Source organism: Pantherophis guttatus, chromosome 2, assembly GCF_059756535.1.
Source record: "Pantherophis guttatus breed Tessera chromosome 2, ASM5975653v1, whole genome shotgun sequence".
Lineage (NCBI taxonomy): Eukaryota > Metazoa > Chordata > Lepidosauria > Squamata > Colubridae > Pantherophis > Pantherophis guttatus.
This window is the reverse complement of record NC_142064.1, coordinates 214759672-214779786: the sequence shown is the minus strand read 5'-3', so window position 1 is coordinate 214779786 and position 20115 is coordinate 214759672. Positions and strand designations below refer to the sequence as shown.

General features: G+C 35.3%; 1 protein-coding gene across 15 annotated transcripts in view; it reads right to left on the bottom strand.

Annotated features, from left to right (window-relative positions):
- The window catches only part of ATP2B2 (ATPase plasma membrane Ca2+ transporting 2), a 364247-nt gene that overhangs the window by 199159 nt on the left and 144973 nt on the right, over positions 1–20115 (bottom strand). For 10 of the 15 annotated variants that reach the window (XM_060688378.2, XM_034438420.3, XM_060688370.2 and 7 more), the window contains exon 1: positions 3761–4275. The exons of 3 other annotated variants lie outside the window; for them this stretch is intronic. The gene's annotated coding sequence lies outside the window, so the exon portion shown is untranslated. 2 more of the 15 variants (XM_034438429.3, XM_034438414.3) reach the window with 2 other exon arrangements.

Here is a 20115-nt window from a genome sequence, read left to right as displayed (position 1 = left end):
TCGTTACTATATGGAATGATCAATTATTAGATTAAGATTGTGAGATCAAGTAAACTACAAAAATGCAGACTGATTAAACTGAGTATAAAAAGAATATTTTTAAAATATTTTCCATATTTTGAAGCCCATTTATTTGTGTTTATATATATATTTGAATTATTCTAAGTTAACCCATTGTCATTTTTACTTATTTTAATGTTATCAATGTGACTAATTGTTTTAAATATCCAAGTAAAAATGTCCATTCTTTTTAGTTATTTTCTATTTGTTTTGTTCTGGAAATGTGATCTGGTTAATCAGCCTATCATTTTTTTAATATAGTGAGTAACATTAAGTAGCGTACTATATTTTATCATAATTATGACTAACAATACAATGGATATCTTTGTCTACTTTATGACAAGTCTAATCACACAATCTTTACAATAACAGTTCATATGTTTCACCTGTTCAAAATATATTAGACATTGTTTCAATATATACTACAGGGAAATAAAGAAGGTAAAATATAATTTCCAGGTAAAAAGTCAGGAGAGATAGAATGTAGCTTGCTAAGGCCACCTAGTGCTTTTACATTAGAACTGGGATCAAATTGGGATTTTTTTTTCTCTCTCAGACACACATTCATAGATAGCATGCTACACCAATGGAAACGTTCACCCAGCATGCGAACTGTATATCTCATCAATCTGTTGTTAATGCATCAAGGATGCCAAACCTCCACTTTTAACCTATTGAAACCTATTTTGATATACAGTTGATACCAATCTCAAAGAGCACCTGACAATCTATGTATGTGCGTGTGTGTGTGGACAGTCCTAAAAGTAAGGACTCTTGAGATAAGTAACATTTCAGATTTAGCAAGAACATAACTTGTCTGCAACTTAATTGCTGCCCTATGTTCTAAAGAATGAAATGTTTTAACATCATTTCAAAAGATGCTGCATTCAATTCAGTCTAGCAATGTTACACCTAAATTTTCAGACAATCTAGAATGCAGTTCAATCTAATGTATCTTTGCTCAGAAGATGTCCTCCTGATTTCTTTAGGGATTTAACTACTAAATATAGATGGTTTTGCAGTCAAATAACCCAAATGTTACATAGATTTGCTCAGAAGAAAGTTCTATTGAATAATGAGATACACACTACAATTTAAAAGTGTGGGATTGCAGCCATAGCTTTCCAAAGTTTCTCCTGGGATTTACCTCTCCCCCCAAAAAACAAATATTTTTTTTTAAAAAAATATATAATAACTAGTCAGACAAAATATTTACAGTGTCTTAGCAAAGATGTCACAATAATTCACATGGCTGTCTATTCCTAAAACATAAGTTGAGAAGGCATTACTTTCCAGTTTAACATCAAAGCATAGATTATGCAACTTGGACTGGAAGGTACCACTCTAGGATTAACTAGTTATTACTTCATTCCTCAGCTACTACTATATGCTAAGATGAGGCAAAGGCATTCATATGCTATCATTTCTACTGCTGTACAATTTCCCAATATTCATAAATATCAAACCCTCAGGTTACACTGCAGTGTAATGAACCTTATATCAAGGTTGAAATGTACTTCCAAGGTCATGTCTCCAATAATGTCCCATCAGATTCTGAAATCTTTATATTTCTACCTAGATAAAACAGCTTAGGAAAGTAAAGAAAAATCAAATGAAAAAGAGACAAAATGTTCTCTCAGCTTTTCAACCAAAACATATGAAAAATAGTGATGATTATTTGAAACAGATTCTAACTTCGATCACTATAAAATGTCACAGCATATAAGGTATTCAAAAATGTCGTGCAAACGCTGGGGATGGGGAGTGGAAATTAAATTTCTGAATGCTTTCTGGAAACAAGTTAAATCTAAGACTATTATACTTCTAAAGATATTTTCTTGAGAGAACTCTAGAGCACTGTGTGCTACATACAGTGTTTTCTCCTATGTTACCCTTGTAAGTAGAGAGAATAAAATTGCCCTCAAATACTGCACCAATGTACATGCATGGCTCCTTTTTATAGATACAGTACATAATTTAAAGATGTCAACCATCTTCTATTGATGAGTGAATAATTGTCTCTTCTGTTGAAATGTAAGCATATTTAACTGTGACGTGCTGGGTCAAAATCAATTCTACTGAAGAATACAGGCACAGTGAAAATGCAATGAGGCTGCATTACTATGTTTTTCCTCCCTACTGAATTCTCAGTATTTCAGCTATTTGCAAATCCTGTATGTTTTATCTTCACTTAAGGGCAAACGTGCAACACTTTATTTGGAGATAGCCATTCAGACAAAATAAAGCAAGGTAAAAGCTGAATGTGAGCAAAAAAGCCAGCTGGGTATCCAGGTCTAGCACTTACTTGCAAGCAGTGCGAGAGTGCTAAAAATCCAGGATATGGATCACTTTTTTTCAAATGCAATACAGGTCCCAGAAAACTCTTGCATCAAATATATGCTTATTCTAAAGCAAATAGATATATGTTCTCTATCTGACAAAAACTGAGCCATTACACACAATCCTTTTTTACCAATATTATGTCAACTCTTTTCTATAATAAAAGACACAATATCCATTTTATCTTTTGATGCTCTAACGTTTTAATACTGACTTTAGCTGAAGGCAAATAATCAAAGGTCAAATTAATAAAAGCTGCCTTTAAATGTATACTGCGACCATCTACTCAGTGCTATTACAAAACAGTGGGATCCCTTTTTTATTTTGTCCTTTTATATTTTCTTGAAGGTGACATGAACCGCTAGTTGATGATTCCAGGAGCTCTAAGTAAATCATCTTTCAAGTCAAAGATAAAATGTGCGGTGCAAAGTTACTGGCTTAAGTTGTATAGAACAAACTAAGTCAATAAATCCAAACCTTAAGAAAAGGAATTGACTGACTTGCTGACTAGGTACAAAACAGACATATGATATACAACTTCTTGAACCAGAGATCAGATAGCTAGGGAAAAAATTCTTGCTCTTGTGATCCTTTTGAACACATTTTCTGTATAGGAAAGAGATAAAGCTTCTTCATGAACAAGTCACGAGCACTTTGGTGAGAACTTTATTTAGAATATTCTAAAGTTTATTTAGAATATTCTGAACTATATAAAGTGTCATAGATAGTTTTACCTTTGTAAATAGAGGAGCATCTCCCGCTTACAAAAAAAAAACCACCCTCAAACTCTTCTCCTTCATATGCAGCAGCATATTTTAAAAGATGTATAGATTATCAAATCCCTAACTTAACCCTATAGCAAATGCATAATCAATTGATTCCAGTCATATATCCCACTAGCATCTATAGATGTATGCAGTATACAATAGGAAATATTTCAAAGTTTTCTTTACAAATTTTATACCCTATGTATTAATACCATTAATTACACTGGTTTTTGTTTTTTTTAAAAAAAAACTCCTGATTTCTACAGTCTGCTTTGACTTTGAAAGGTATCTGTCAAAACAGGTATATATCCTTGGCATGCTCCTAACAGAAATAGTAAAGCTTTATGGTATGTGGTTCGTTTTTACTAATATCAGCTGCATTTCTTATAGAAGTTGTATTACCTTCCCAAAGACACAAGGACAGGAACTAAATCTAGCGCATCACTCAGTCCTCCAAATGTCCACACCATTTTTCCGTCAGCTTCTGCCTTCGGAATGCAAATTGCCCAATAAACAGTCTCAAAATAGAAGGAGGAATGATGGTAACAATGGATCGTAATAATAACGGTAACGCTTCGGATGTAGCTACTTACTTGTCTAAGATATCACAAATCCAAAATTACATAGCTGAGCAATCACCGTTCGGCATCTGTATGAGACTGATCAACTGAGCTTCATTACTGGAGTCCCACTATAGACTGTACCATCCAAACCGAGCAGGTGGGGGGGAAGCGCGATATTTCCGACCGAGCATCTTGCTGAAGGAGAGAGCAGGCTCCGGGAAGGGGGATGCTTGGCGTTGCAGCCTGCCAGAGGAGGAGGGGCGGTGGGGGGCAAGCAGCAAATGTGGCACCCAAAGGAAGGCTTTCTCGTGTAAAGAGAATGGACCCAGCCTCCATATTGTTGTTTGTTGTTTTAATACCTCCCTTGAGAGAATGACAAAAACGGGAGATGGCAAACTACCAGGAATATGCCACTTATGGGAGAAACCTTTCAAGGACAAGGACCGACAAGTTCGGGAGGGGAGGGAGAGGGAAGAAAGAGAGCGTGGGATGGATTGATGCAACGGAGGGAAGTGGTGGTGGTGGGGGAACGATTCAGGACTGCATCTCTGCAAGAAGTGATTGCGGACTCTAGTCTTCCGTGTAAATTGTATCGGGGGGAGGGAGAGAGAAGGCAAACAAATTCAGCAGCATATTTCTTCAATTTAGCTTTAACGCATTTTTCTCAAGACACCGAATACGCTCGTGTTTATCAAAATAGAAAGAGCGCAATGCCTTTTTGATATGCACATACGTGTGTGCGCGCGCGCCCGTACACACGCCCGCACGTTAATGCATGTATTGCAACATGTTCTCACACTTTGGGGCAAATTTATGATGATTTTTGCCTTCAGTGTGATTTTCTTGTCTTCCGCGAGGTGCACAACTTTTGCCCGTCCCCCTTTTTTGGAAAGGAAAGATTTACAATAAAAGAACGAAGTCAATCATATGCTTCTGTACATCCAAATAAAACATAGTCTTAGATTTCATAAGAAGTGCTGTTTTGGGTTTTGTTTTTATGTTTTAAGGCATTGCCATTTGTGAAATGGAAGCGGGGGGAGAGAAAGAGATGCTTCAGGTCTTTAAAAAAAATTAAACCTAAAACAATAATGGACACCTTTTTGCACATTAATTAATGGTTTGGTTTGATTTCCTGCTGTGGTATATTGCAGGTTTTTAAATATCTTAGAATTAGCCTTTGTCAAAAACTTGGGATGAAAGAAAGAAGTTTTTTAAATGACATTCTCTTTTAATGGCCATATATTGCAGGGTTTATTTGTAGTCTATTTTTATGGAATAACGTATCTTGATTTTCAGACCCTTTTTATCTTCAGATACTTTTAGGTGTCTGAAACACTGTCTTCATGTTTTGAAAAAGTCAAATGCAAAGGGAAGCCCGTGTCTTTAAAAATGCAAAATACTACTGTGCTCCAAGTTGCAAGCTTTTGTAGCATCTTAGTGACAGCAGTGCTTCGTGACTAGGCTGCATTTTGAACAGAGCAGACTCAGCATACCTCTCTGAGCACTAATAGGAGTAGCTGTACGGATGCTCTGTCATCCTTGCTTACTTGCTGCTCAGAATATCAATTCAGCCAGTTAAACCAAAGTCTGCACTGCAGTGCACCAAAATGGAAGCTTTAAAAAAAAAAAAGACTTAACATTTCTGATGAAGGAAGATCACACTTTTTGTCAATCTGTTAGAAAAGAGGAGCAAGCCTATAAATCCAGGTATATGTTTAAAAGAATGGAAGTTGAATTTACAAATTGGAAAGTTGAAGAACACATGCTTGCTGTGACATCATCCGCTGTGACATTCTTATATTTAGACTAGAGCAGTGCTTTCCCCTTGAGTGAGTGAGTGACAGTATTCAGTCTGGAAGATGAAATTATGTCCTGAGAACATTTATGAATTAAAGCATTAAAACTTCTAGCTGCCATCTTAGAGCTGCATAGATTTCTGAGCTGAGAATATTAATCATTTTTCAGTTACAGATCCAGTCAAGAGTTCCAAGTCTGACTTGTAAATATTATTGATTCTTATAATATATAAAAGTATATTAATTTATAATATCTAGTTTCTCTGAAAACAGTAATGGATTACTAGAAACAATTCCTTCTGTTCAACCATCCCTCTTTGTGGCCCTGTGCTGTAGTTACAGCAGTCAACTCACAATGCTAAGTCAGCAGCACCCATATAGTGAAGGGTTAGGCATTAAACTGATATCCTGAGTACTATGAGAGGAATATATGAAGATTTTTCCAGCATTTTAATTAATTACTTAAAGGGTAAGTATTTTGACACAAGTATTCCCGGTGCTCATTTAAAGTAGGGTCTCCAGTATCCTGGACCACGTAATGTGATGATCAAGCTGTTAACCATGTTGCAAGTATCATTAGTTAAGAGAGCCACAGTCTCCCAGGGCTTTGTGCAATTCGCAATGTTATTACCTTTGTTGTAATGTCATGAGTCATCACACTGTCACCTGGGTAACAGCGGCCAGCTAACGTTACCGAAAGCAATCCCATCAAGACATGCCTTCTGAAATAAGAATCTGGCCTATTTTGTTGTGAAATTAAACCACCGATCATTATGTTCAGCTGCATTGTGCTTTTTTTTTTCCCCTTCAGGACGTATACTCAAGCTTATTATGTGACTTTCTTTGAGGCCCATATTTTAAAAATTCTTCAAAACTGGTTTGGATTTGCTGCCAGAATTCATAATGAATTGCACTGTCTGACAGCCTGCTACCAAGGATGCAGCAACCATAATGATTAGGAAAAAAATTTGTGCTGCAGGACTGAATGTTTAACTACAATAGATAAAACCCATGAAAGTCTCCTTGAAGAAGCTGTCTAAGCAAAACCCCATTTAGAGCAGGCACCACAGATCCTTGTCAAACTAAAGATTATAAACCCACGTTAGAAGTGAAGTATCTCTTTCTCCAGTTTTTGAAGACCAAGGACGACAAATATATAGGACATGGTCTCTCTTACATACTCCCAAACACCCTTGAACATTGTCAAAAGATAATCTGATTAGATTATAGAGTAGTTTAAGAAACTACCGAGCACAAACATTTTCAAGCAATCTGCACATATGCCCACCATCTCTCATTCTATTCTGTTATTTGCTTTAAATGGCTTGTTGCAGATTGAAAGAGGCCTTTTCTTAATGGTATACTTCCATTCCCGTTCCTTAGCCTTATTTATCCATGATACTTCAGGACAAATGGGTATTCATAATTGGGGAACCAGAAGAACTTTAAGAAAAGAAAGAAACCTTTGAGCTAAAAGAAACAAATAATTAGTCCCAGAACAGATGAGGACTGAACTTCACAAAGGCATTAGTGCTGAAACCAACTGCCTTTACTGATAAATTAATATTAGTTTCATAGGACTAGACGGTCACAAAGAAAGTCAGGAAGAAGTAGCAAAATTTAGAGCAAATCAAGTCTCACAAAAAGGGTGTACTTTATTTATTTCAAATGCATCATTTATTAATGTCTCATTAAGTCAAACTATAAAGCCAACCAAAAATACCCAGCAAGAACACTCTTACCAAATTATAAAAGGGTAGTGAAGACCCAAACAGCAGCTTTAGATACCCAATAACTAAAAACTAAATGAAAAACTAAATTCTTACTGACCAACACACCTCTGAACTAGTAGCAATCTAAGTTCTTGATCTTGACTTGTACTATAGAGGAAATGAAAGCAGAAGAAGGAGACAAATTTCTGAAGTTTTACAAAACATTGAAATGTTGATAGAAAACCTAAAGTTATTAATTAAAAAAGTGCACATATACTGTATGGACTCTAGTTCTAAGTTATAATCCTTTCAGAAGAATACTACAATAGTGAAGTAAATAAAGACTAATGTAAAAGGTTAAAAATCATTCCATAAATATGAATATTGGCATTTGTATGGCTTATTTAAGCATTGTTTTAACTTGAGACAATGGTTTTTCTTCTCTCCATTTCTATTCATAGCAAAATGGACACAATAATCAATAGTAATAATACTCTAATGATTGATGGTTTTGCTGAATCGTAGTGCTTCTCAGACATCTGATAAACTATGATATGCCTACGGTTTTTTTATTTTTAACTTGCAAGCCATAACATCCTCCTCTAATTTTCACAAGCAAATGAAGTGGGAGGCTTGATAGTAACATATCTTTGGGATTGTATGAAAAAAAGCTAAACTTCATTTTGTTGCAAAAGATTTCCATATGTGAGAGGTTTATTTCTATATTCAAGAAGAAGCATTCAATCATATGAAACCTACCTGTAGTCTAAAATGGTGCAGAATAATTACAAATCTATTACCAGAATAATTACAAATCTATTACCACTTGAGCTGATATTTATAACCAGGCTGTCACCAGATCAATTATTCCACTCCTGTCAAGATTTTTTTTTCTTAACTTGCTCCTTTATATTTTCAACAATTTCTGATTTTATGAGTTGCACATCTTCAACCTTTCTGGGAGAAATGGTCTATAATTATCCCTTCACATACTCTGATTTGTCCTATTTGTGTTAATGGCCCAGATTATCCCTTTGGTTCTTCAGGTGACCCTTTGCTATATTATTTCACTTACCTCCAGGAAGCTGCCAACTCTTTTCACTTTTATTCCATACTATTTCTGGGGCTGCCTACACCAGCTTCCTTTAATGTACTTCTTGCACTAATGCATATCTCCATTTTGGCCATTTCCCACTAATGCACTAAACCACTTCCACAAGTGCTTCTAGATGGTCCTTCTTCATGCCACCTCTTCATTACCAGTGCTTTGGCATTGGCCTTCTGCTCTGAATTTATTACTGTTCCATTAAACATGAAGCTAGATAGTTCTCAGTTCTCAAAGTTTACTGCAATTATCCAGTCTATTTCTAAACATGAGATCAATCCATAAACTGAAGGAGGAAGAAATGATATTTATCCAGTATTTGCCATTTACTGATGGATAGCCCTAGACTGACCTTAATGTTAAGAATAGGATGGCAGTTACAAGTGAGCTACCAGAATGCAAGCCAATTAAAAAAATGATGGTTGCCTATTTATGTGTGAGTTGAACTGCTAACCTATGTTTTGTAGCCCCAAATATGGCTTAATAAATGTATATATTGTTTTAATTATTATTGTTATTATACACGACTCCTATCTTAGCCAACCTTGAGAACAACACACTACAATATTTTTTCATGTTTATATCTTGCCAATTCTAAAAACTCTCAGTAGCCTCCAATACATGAAAAATTAAATATTCCCAGTACAATTGAGCCAAAAAAAAAACCCTCCCAAATTACAACATAAAATCATAATCCAAAAATTATCCACAATAATCACAAGGGAAAAAAGTAAGGAAAACAAAAAACGAAAAGTGAGAGAATAGAAGATGGCACACTCATGAACTCAACCAGAATATTCTCCAAAACAGCTCAGTTTTTAATCTTCCTCAGAAGACTATTTCAAAGCACTGATGCTACCCTGAGAACCAACATCTCCTGGCTTTAGCTCCCTTCTCAAAGTAGTTTCAAGGAATAGCCATATGGGTGACAATCAGCACACTCAATTATATGCAGAGGCAAATTCATAACCATAGACAATATTGTATGCTAATAACTAAACTTTTTAAAGAAATGTTAATTGTTATGTTTTCATAGTTTAATAAAATTATTTTAAAATATCAAAATAGCCTATGCATTTTGTTGCTCTATAGCAAGTTAATTTCATCCATTAACTATGCTACTCTACTCTGGTTTCAGTGTTAATTAGTTCAGCTTTCCCGAACCTTATCTACTAGCCGTGGAATATCAAATGTTGTAGTCCAATTAATTTAGAAAACAGCCAGTTGAGGAAGACTATATTAACTAAAATCCCTTCAGATTTAATGAATGGTACATGCATATCATTGTAGTACTCTGGTTGCATAAATGTGACAAAGATTAATTTGTATTAAGTACCATTGAAATCAAGCAGATATTGTCCTATAAGAAATGTGTAAAGTGTTTTGTGAAGAATTTACATGTACATCTACAAGTATAGATCATTATATACATGTATTTCTGGACTTATAACTATTTATTTAGTGACCATTTAACATTACAATGGCATTGAAAAAAAGTGACTTACAACCAGTCCTTGCACTTAGGGCCATTGCATTCCCAGTCATATAATCAGAATTAGGACACTTTGCAACCAGCATATATTTATGACAATCCTGGGATCATGTGATCACCTTTTGTGATCTCCCCAGACAGCTTCTGACAAGTAAAGTCAATGTTGGAAGCTGGATTCATTTTTATGGCCATGGGATTGATTCACAACTATTCACTTAACTGCCATGTTCAGCCATGGAAATTCTGATTCCAGTTGTAAGTCAAGGACTATATTTAAACTATCTTATTGAATTTATATTTTAAAGGTTTTTTAAAAAAAAAAAAACATGATAATGTTTCTTTCATATCTGGTCCTAATATTTTCCTTGGTTTTTTTTTCCAGATTTACTGGTTTTCTGTGCAGATTGGAGTAATTAACATTTCAAGTAGCTAAATATTTATGCAGCTGACATTTACAATATTTTAATCTCCCATGTGGTAACTGGATCTAGAAGTAAGAGGAAGCATTTTGCTATAGGCAGTATATGCAAGAACATTAGTGGTTTTCCTTTCGCACTGAACTTAAAATGCTATATTAATGTAGCAGTGCAATTTGGAGATGGTGACAAGTACTGATGGCTTTCCATTGCTTGTATTCCTTTCACATTACCACTAATCCAGCTGCTATATTTCATGCTGTTGGATATTAGTGGCACGCTGCCTCTCCACTGATTTCAAGCCAGAACAGCACTTGACACAATACCAAGAGTTTATATGTAGAACAAATAGCCCCTTTCAAACTTCTTTGCCTATTCAGTGAATGCAAATAATGCATGCATATTCATTGTGCCATGTGCAAAGTAGTCTACAGACCGATGACATCTTTCTCTTTGACTCTGTACAGGCTGGGAAGTATCCTAGATGCTTTCAAAAAATCCCTAAATACATGAACATATGAAGAAAGGAATGGTAGTGAGACAGAATGAACATAGAAACTTGCCTTTGTAGCCAACATGGTCCTGAACTAATACTGTAGTTGAAACATCCTATTTATGTCACTAAGTGCATCCTATTTATGTCACTAAGTGCAATAGGCAACTGGATAGGACTTTTTTTAAAAAAAAAAAGCAACCCTCATTTTTCTCCAATTTATAAAATCAGTTCTGTCAACAAACTTTCAACTACATGGTAAGGATCCAATCGTGTTCTCTATATAATGAAATATCCAAAGAAAAGCAAAAATATAGGCTTTTTGTTATAATAAGTATAGTCCTAAGAAGCCAGTGCCATTATACAGTATTTATCACACCTCTCAAAGCATTCAATACAAGCTTCATTTGACAAGGTGCAAAAATATCTGCCTGCTTTTCAACCTTTTTTAGACATATGTCCAAGGTAGCCAAAAAAGAGAAGGAATCTGGTAGCACTTTTTCTAACTAACGAATTTTATTAAAAATGGTAATGAACTCACTTCATCAGATACGTGGACTGGTTAAAACGATGTAGAATTTAATCTGGATAAGGCAATGAGTGGGGAGGAGGAGGGGAGGGAAGGGGAGGGAAGGGAAGAGAAAGGAAGGGACATCTGCCTATCCCAAATCCTTGGTAAGGACTCAATGTGAGTAAAAATGCCAAATTCAGTCTAAACTGACTGCCTGGGTGACCAACCATAATGATTAGAAATCCAATTGTCCTATGAGTTGTCTATATTACATTGACTCATTTGATCTTATAGTAATAGTTATGGTAGGTTGAAACATGGACTGTCCTAGACTATTCTATTTTCCTTTTTTATTTGTACCATGTTGGACCAGACATAATAATTATAAGCTACAATATAGGACATTAGATATACAAAATTATACTCAAAGTCACAGTAGTTGGGGAGATTGTAAATAATTAAGGCTTAAGATGTACACAAATATAGGCTGTGACAACCGCATTATTAACATGATGCAATCAGAAAAATGTTCTTGATGATACAGTGTTAACAACATTAAACTTTATACTGTATATAAAATGCAAATGGATCAAAATGTGCAAAAACATAAAACTGAATTAAATCATCCATTCCCATAAAATATAAACTAGAATAGATTGTCTGCCTTGGACATAAACATTTGCATAACAGGAAATAAAATATTAGTGTTACATCATATAAATGCATCCCTATTATCATGCTAAAGTCTAGACATTTCTAGATAGTAATCATTTTTAAAAGCTAATGGATTTGACAACAAAAACATTTCATTGTCAGAATATGTTAACAATGACAAAATCTGTATAGAATATCTTTATCATGGGATGTCTCCAAATATTGAAGTTAATGCCTTTTCTATATTAGAATACACTTATTACTGTTGAACAAATAATCAACCATATATTCTCATTTGTAATTACTATTTTTTTGTGATAATAAGAAGGGGTTCCATAATTGACACAACATGATTAAGATTGATTGATCGAAATTGCAATATTTTGCTCCAATCATGATACCATATTTATTTTCAAAATTCATGTTTTATTATTATTAACCACTTTCTGTTTCATTTTTTGGAATGGATATAATACCAACAAAATAGCAGTCTGCATATTCCAGGGAGAAAATGGAATATTGCATTATTATATATTATTTAGGGAATGAGAAATGTTTACATAACCTTTAATAGTGCATTGACTAGTCCGTAAATGATGCTTCTTTCATGTTTGATGAAGAAAATGTTTCTTTGATAATGATAGAACAACTACTAACAAAATTGCTTTGTTTTATCACCTAGTGTTTTATGTAAAAAGAATGTGGGTAAATTTTTAATTATATACACAGCACCCCTATCGTATCTTGGCTGCAAAAATCTAGAGCAGGGGCATCAAACTGGATTTCTTTGAGGGCCAGATAAGCATTGTAGTTCTCCTCCATGGGCCAGCTGGGGGAGGAGGTGTTTTTGCAGCCCGTGCCTCCTGAAGCACTTTGCCAGCCAAAACGGAGCACTCAGGGGCCACCTGGATGATCTCCTGAAGCACTTTGCAGGACAAATGGCCGCCATGTAGCCCATTTTGGCCAGCAAAGTGCTTCAGGAGGCCATCCAGGCCAAAAATGGGCTGCCTGGGGGACACACACACACACACACACACACACACACCACAGCCCATTTTGACTGCCAGAAGCACTGCAGGCAGGTCCTTTGCTATTTCCAGGTCATCCCCACGGGCCAGATTTAAGCATCCCACAGTCCACATCCCTCCCACGGGCCTCGAGTTTGACACCCTTGCTCTAGAGAATCTCTAGATTGTAGCAAAACATATGATGGCTGTGACATAAGATTTTACTCAAGCTCAACTGAATTTGATAGACACTTTCTCTCATTATCATTCCTAACAATGAAAGAATTTTCAAGGAGTTTGGTACTAGAATGAGAAGAGTTAACTTAAGCATGATAAGACAAGGAAGATCCAGACTGTTGTAGATATGTTTGCAGAAAGAAAAAAAGAACATTCAAACAAAGACATCTTTGGCTATATAATTACATAAGTGTAGAAATACCATCCCGCTAAGAGGCTTTCACTTCTGCTTTTATAGAATTTGCAAAAGCAAATTGAATTTTATCAAATAAATTAGAACTGACAGAAATAAATAGAGAAGAATTTTTTCTGCATAATTTAAAAGAGTATTTTTGCATCTTATGCACTTGTACAGTTAAATATACTATCGTTAGACTAAAGAAATCTTTGTAGTAACAGCATCTTGTAGTAACTGAATTTGGACTAAAATTCTTCATTTAAGAAAAAATGCCATCAGCTTAATTTCAGCTCAGATTTTCATCATAAATCATCAACATCTCTTATTTTAGAAACTATGTTGGCTACTCTGTTGCATGACAAAAGGTAAATGTTAAATATCTGTCAAAAAGGAACATCTAATAAGAGCTTTTTTACTAATTGAAAACAGACACCTACTGTACTTTTCGGAGGATAAGACGCATCCCCCCCCAAAAAGAGGGTGGAAATGTTGGTGCGTCTTATACACCGAATACAGCCATTTTTGGCCTCCCAAAGCCCCGCCCCATTTGTCCTGTTTTTGCAAAAAAACGGGCCCGTTTTTCGCAAAAACAGGGCACGCAGAGGCTTTGGGAGGCCTGCAGAGAGCAAGAGGGTGGGTGATAGGTGAAAAAGCTCTGCACCAAAAGTCCCGGGATCAAAGGGCTTCTAAAGGCACCCCACTCTGGAATTGAAAATCTTCCATGATAAAATTCAATAAGGACAAGACAAAAATATACTGTGTTTGAAAATTGGACTCTTATGGCCTACTATTATAAACTAGAACCAAAAAATGGGGCTACTTAAAATGAATGTTTGACTACGGAAAAGATTTTACCCAGACTCAAATATCACTGAACAACAATTAGCAGATCAAGGAGATTTATTACCATACTGTGACAATAACCATAACAGAATTGAAGGGGTCAATTGCAAAAAATTACAAAAATGAGACATCCAAAAACAATAGCAGAATTGTACATAAAACTCAGATAATAACAATTGAAATATAGAGGACACAGCTGATACAACCTGCAGAAATAATAACATACCAAAAGTAATAACAGCAGAACCAATGCAGTTCATCACTGAAGCAACCTATGATCTGATCCCACCCGGACAAGAAGAATTAAAAGAGAAAATTATTATGTATTCAGAATTACCAGTAGAAAGACAAAGACATTGTCTATTTTCAATGACAAAGGCATTGAAAATAGTGCCCAAACAAAGACCTAGCACCTATAATGAAGAATGTGAATAATATGCTTGCAAGAATTTTTAAAAAGCATCTATCAAACACACAAATCAGCTTGTCTATAGTGCACCAATGCTGGTTACAGAAGGGTATCAGAATTGGGAAACCAAAAACAAAATAATATTCAATCCCAAAGTGAAAGATCAGACTGGAGACTAAGATAAAAAAAATTAAGTTCAGAGGTAAGTAATTTAAAGAATGTACAGATGAAATCAAATAAATGTAAGGATCAAAACAAACCTAATTACAAAAATATTGGTTTAGCAGAACTTTTGAAATCAAAAAACAAGAAATAACATCAATAGTTTGGAAAAATTGAATGCTTTGAGATGAACCATCCCAATATAAGCAAAATAAGCTATATCAACCAGACTAGATGTGATTTTATCAAACTACAGAAATTCCAAAACTGGAAAACCAGACAAAAAGGAAACAATCTAGTTTTGGAAATGTCTATGGAAAACTAAAAAAGACTATAATAAAAATGCTGGTTAAAAGAATGTGAAGATGAATTTAATAAAAATCAAAAGAAAGAACTAATAATAACAGTAGAAATGGTTAAGTATTAAAAACTGGACATCTCTTGCAAATGATTGATTACATGGATTCTTGCTCAAATATCTGCCTATCTTCCATTCAATTATAGCTAAACAGTTTAATGAAATATTACACAAAGAAAGCATCAGTGACTGGTTAATAACTGTTAGAATTTATCTGATAAAAAAAAAACCAATGAAAGGGGCAACACCAGGAATCTATAGATCAATAACCTGCTTGCCTATAATATTTAAATTACTCACAGGCATAATAGCACATAACATTCAAGATTATTTAGAAGAAAATAACTTCCAGTAGAACAGAAAGAAATAAAAGGAAAAACAGAAGTACAAATAATCAGTTTCTGATTGATAAAATGGTTTTGGAGAATTGCAAAACCTTAAAAAAAAACAATTTATATATGTGTGAATTGATTATAAAAAGGCTGTGATTCATGATCAAATAGTTAGATCACCAAATGTTTGAAAACAACTGTTGCCAGTAAAAACAGTAGAATGTTTATAGAAAACTAATGAAACAGTAGAAGACAGAATTGGGGGTTAGAAATGAAAAATATGGGCTTGCCAACATTAGGAGAGGCATCTTCCAGGGTGACTCATTATCAACTTCATTATTTGTCATTGTTACAATCTCAATTTCAGTGATTTTGAAGAAAGCAAATCTCAGCAAATCAAATAGCAAAAAGTGCTAATAAAATCTCTCATTTCATTTATATGAATGATGGAAAATCAGAAATTGAAATTGTATTTTTAGCACAGGTATAGCAAAGGAATTTGGCCTAGAGGAATGCACGACAGTTGCAATATCAGGATAAAATTATAAAGGTAATGCAACTGAAATGTTTAATAGCCAAACTATCAAGAACCATCAGGATGAATCCTACGAATATTAGCTGGTTTTACAGTTAAATAACTTCAAGCATGAACAAGTTAAAATGGGATTAATAAAGAATACACCCCAAGAGTGAGAAAATTGCTAAAGACAAAATTAAAAGGTTGAAACACTAACAAAGCCACCAATACCTGGGACATATCTTTTATACAATACATTACTGGAATTATTAAGAAGTGGACAGAAGCTGAACCAGATAGTTTGAACCAAAAAAACAAAAAACTCATGATTACTATCATTACATCCCCATAGAGATATTGATAGTTTATATCTGATAGAAATGAAGCAAAGTTTACTTCAAGTCAAACAAACTGTCAAGGAAGAAAAGTGTGCATTGGCTGATCATGTAAAACACACAGAAGAACAAGCATTGATATTAGTTAAAAATTAGAACTTACTGAATGTGCAGGAAGAAAAACATAAATATTGAAATAATGTAATAAAATCAAAAACAGAATGTTGCCAAAGAAAAACATTACATAATCAATGTCTACAAAAGATAGAAGTGAAAGTGGATGAACATAAAACCTGGCAATGGCTTACAACTGGAACATTAAGACAGAAAACTAAGGCTGGATTTTGGCTGCTCCAGAGCAAACTAATGAAATCAAGGCCAGAACTGGAAAATCATCAAATAATTGAAAGTATAGATTGTGGAAAGAAGCAAAAGAAAAATAGATCATATACTCAGCTTGTGCAAGAAGAGTGCATAAACTGGTTATAAATAATAATATAGCACAGTTGCCAAAATGATTCACCGGAACAGCTGTAAATATTACAATGTGCCGTTAATGAAAAGTTGAAGTGTGGATAATTGATGCCAGGAATGGTAGAAGACAAAAAATTGGAGAAGATCAGAAAGTTAAAGATACGAAGATCAAGGATGAAAAATCATGGCATTGACCATCTGTGGTGGTCCCAGTTGTTATTGGCACAATGGGGAAAAAAAACCAAAAATTTTTCGACAGCCCTTAGAAAACCTATGCATTGACAGAAATTTCCATTAGTCAGTTGCAAAGAAGCCACACTGCTTGGATCCTCACACGTACTATGCCAATACATTATGACAACCTGTTTTTTGGAAAGAAGTTGATGGGTATGAAGGCCAACAGCAGCTAAAGAATCGACAGCTGTGATTTCACATTGTTGTGCATAAAATAATAATATGCTTCCTTTCTTTGTATGTTATTTTAACACATCACCAATATTTTTCCATTGAATCCAACAGTTTGAATACTCCTCTGGTAAAAACAGTTCTTTGGCCCCATGTCAAGCCCATAGTTAGATATTTGTCTATTCAAAATGAGCTTTTTCTCTTAGCTAACCATTTCATGGAATTAATACTTGGAAACAACTCTATGTTGGTTTGAACACTGACACTCCTTTTACCTGAAAGTAAATAGGTGTGTGATAGAATATGCAGTGCCATAATTTAAAAGGCTGTTTAGTCATCTGGAAGGCAGACATTCTTTCTTTCTTTTAGACCATGTTTGGATTACCTCCTAAGATCCATTTGTTGTTTCTTCACCAATAGTTAAGGCTTTGATTAGGGCATTATATTTTACAGAAAACTTGTCTATTTAGGCTCTGACTACATGACCTGGAATGATGCTATCAGCTTCCAAGGTATTTCTTTAAAAAAGCCATTTTACTTTTGTATAATTAGAGGAGCTTTTAGTAATCCCATAGGCTAGTAAATATGTGGTTTGAGTCTTATATAAATATTTTAGTATATGAGACAATTGCTAGGGAATTATATTTGGATAATTTTAATAGCATATTTAAGTTTATCATAGCTTCACTGTACATCTTTTGAAGTGATCTATTCACAATCCTGTGTTAGTAAAAATCATGTCTAAGTACAGAAAGAATTTAACTTGTTCTATAAGCTCCCCTTCCAGATGCCAAGTAATATATAGTTCACAGGTCTTTTGCCAAATACTATCGTTTTGGACTTGACCTTGTTAATTTTCAATGAGTTCAAAACACAATAGAGAATTGTTGTAGGGGGGTTTTTTTTTTGGTGGTGAGGGAAGTCTTCTCAGGTTAACTTGAGAATATGCCACCAAGATCTCCTAGGGTCAACCCAAAGTGTGCTTTTCAAAAGGCAACTGGATTTGAGAAAAGTATGATCTAGATAATTGAGAATCTCCATAGACTTCTAAGGTTCATTCACAAGAATGAAGTAAAGAAACATCTGATACCTGGAAGAAGGAATATGACAGATCTAGACAAAATAGCAAAGTACAGATATTGCACATTGACAACAAAGGTATGCATTGTCAAATCCACAGTTTTACCTTTTATAATATATGGCTGTGCAAGCTGGACGAAGACTGAACAAAGAGAAATTATTACTTTTTATTGTGGTGCTGGAGAAAATTGTGGATTTAGGATCACAATTAAAACAAATAATTTAGTGTTAGTTTAACAAAATCAGGGGACTTGCTGGAAACACAAGCAGAGAAGCTTTAGCTTAAAATATTTAGGAATATTATGCAAATGCAAAGGTCGTTGGAAAAGGGCCTAATGCATGGAAATATCAAAGACATCAAAATAGGAGCCTGAGTGGCGTAGGAGGCTAATGCCTCCTACTAAGGCAGCATTTAACATCCAGCTGCCTGCAATTACTGCGAGTTCAATTCTCACCAGGCTCAAGGTCGACTCAGCCTTCCATCCTTTCTAAGGTGGGTAAAATGAGGACCCGGTTTGTGGAGGCAATAAGCTGACTTTGTATAAAATATACAAAAGTATGAAGGCTTAACGCATTGTAAGCCGCCCTGAGTCTCCAGAGAAGGGCGGCATATAAAAATAAATAATTAAAAAAAAAATAGAGACTGCCAGAAGGCAAGGTGGCCAGATATTATCACTTACAACATAAGCATGAGTGAGTTTACAAGAAATTAAAAAAGCAGTTACTGAAAGGCAGCCCTGGCAAAAGGATGTTCATTGGGTCATGATAGTTTAGAAGCAAATCAATGACTAAACAACACTGATGTGTGGGTATGTGTGTAGGGTGTGCTGTGTGTGTGAGAGAGAGGGAGAGAGGGAGAGAGAAGAGGGACAGGGACAGGGAGAAGGAGAGGGAGAGGGAGAGGGAGAGAGACCAACATCAGAAAGAAAGAGTATGTGATGCTGGAGAAGTGCTTGGCCTCAAGGAGGAGTTAGAGAGGATATGGAAAGAAAACACCAAAGTGGTTCCAGCCATAGCACTTGGGGCTATGACTCCTAGGCTGGGAGAGTAACACCAACAGATCCCAGGAATAAAATAAGAGCTCTCCATCCAGAATATAGCAGTGCTAGGACCAGCTAAAATACTGCTCAGAACATTCAAACTGTCAGGCCTCTGGTAGGAGACCCATAATCATGAATTTGATGGTGTAAACTCAAGTATACAGAAGGTTACATTATAATAAATGTGTGGTTACAGTAGCCTTTAACATGACACAAAGATCTTCATTGATTAATACTAAAGCAAGATAAATATTAATACTATTGATTGGGATTTTAAGGCTAAACTGGGTAGTAAAGGAAGAACTGAAGTATGAAGCAGGGACACAGATATGATCAGACATTAGCTTTTCTGCTGCTCTTGCCCAATAGCCTACCGAAATTAGCAGAATGGTTGAGACCGAACAAACTCCTGCTTCACAGGAGTTCCATCTACTTATCTACTTATGGCAGAGAGACTAGGACAGGGATGGCGAACCTTTTAGGCACAAAATGCCCAAACTGGAAGGGGGTGTGTGCGCGCACGCGTGCATGCATGTGCCAGAGTGCTAGAAACCCAATGATTAACTGGACGGCATGCATGTGCGCATCGGAAACCCGATGACCAGCTGGCTGAGCTGGGATGATGGTGCACGTACCCACAGAAAGGTCTCTGCATGCCATCTCTGGCACACGTGCCATGGGTTTGCCATCACAGGACTAGGAGATCTATAAGGTAACTGTAACAGAAATATACTTATTATATCAATATACTTAGAAATAGTTTATGAAATTCTGTAGACTTGAATCTGATGCATGTAGCTGTTATATAGTGAATTTAAGTATGTAGCAC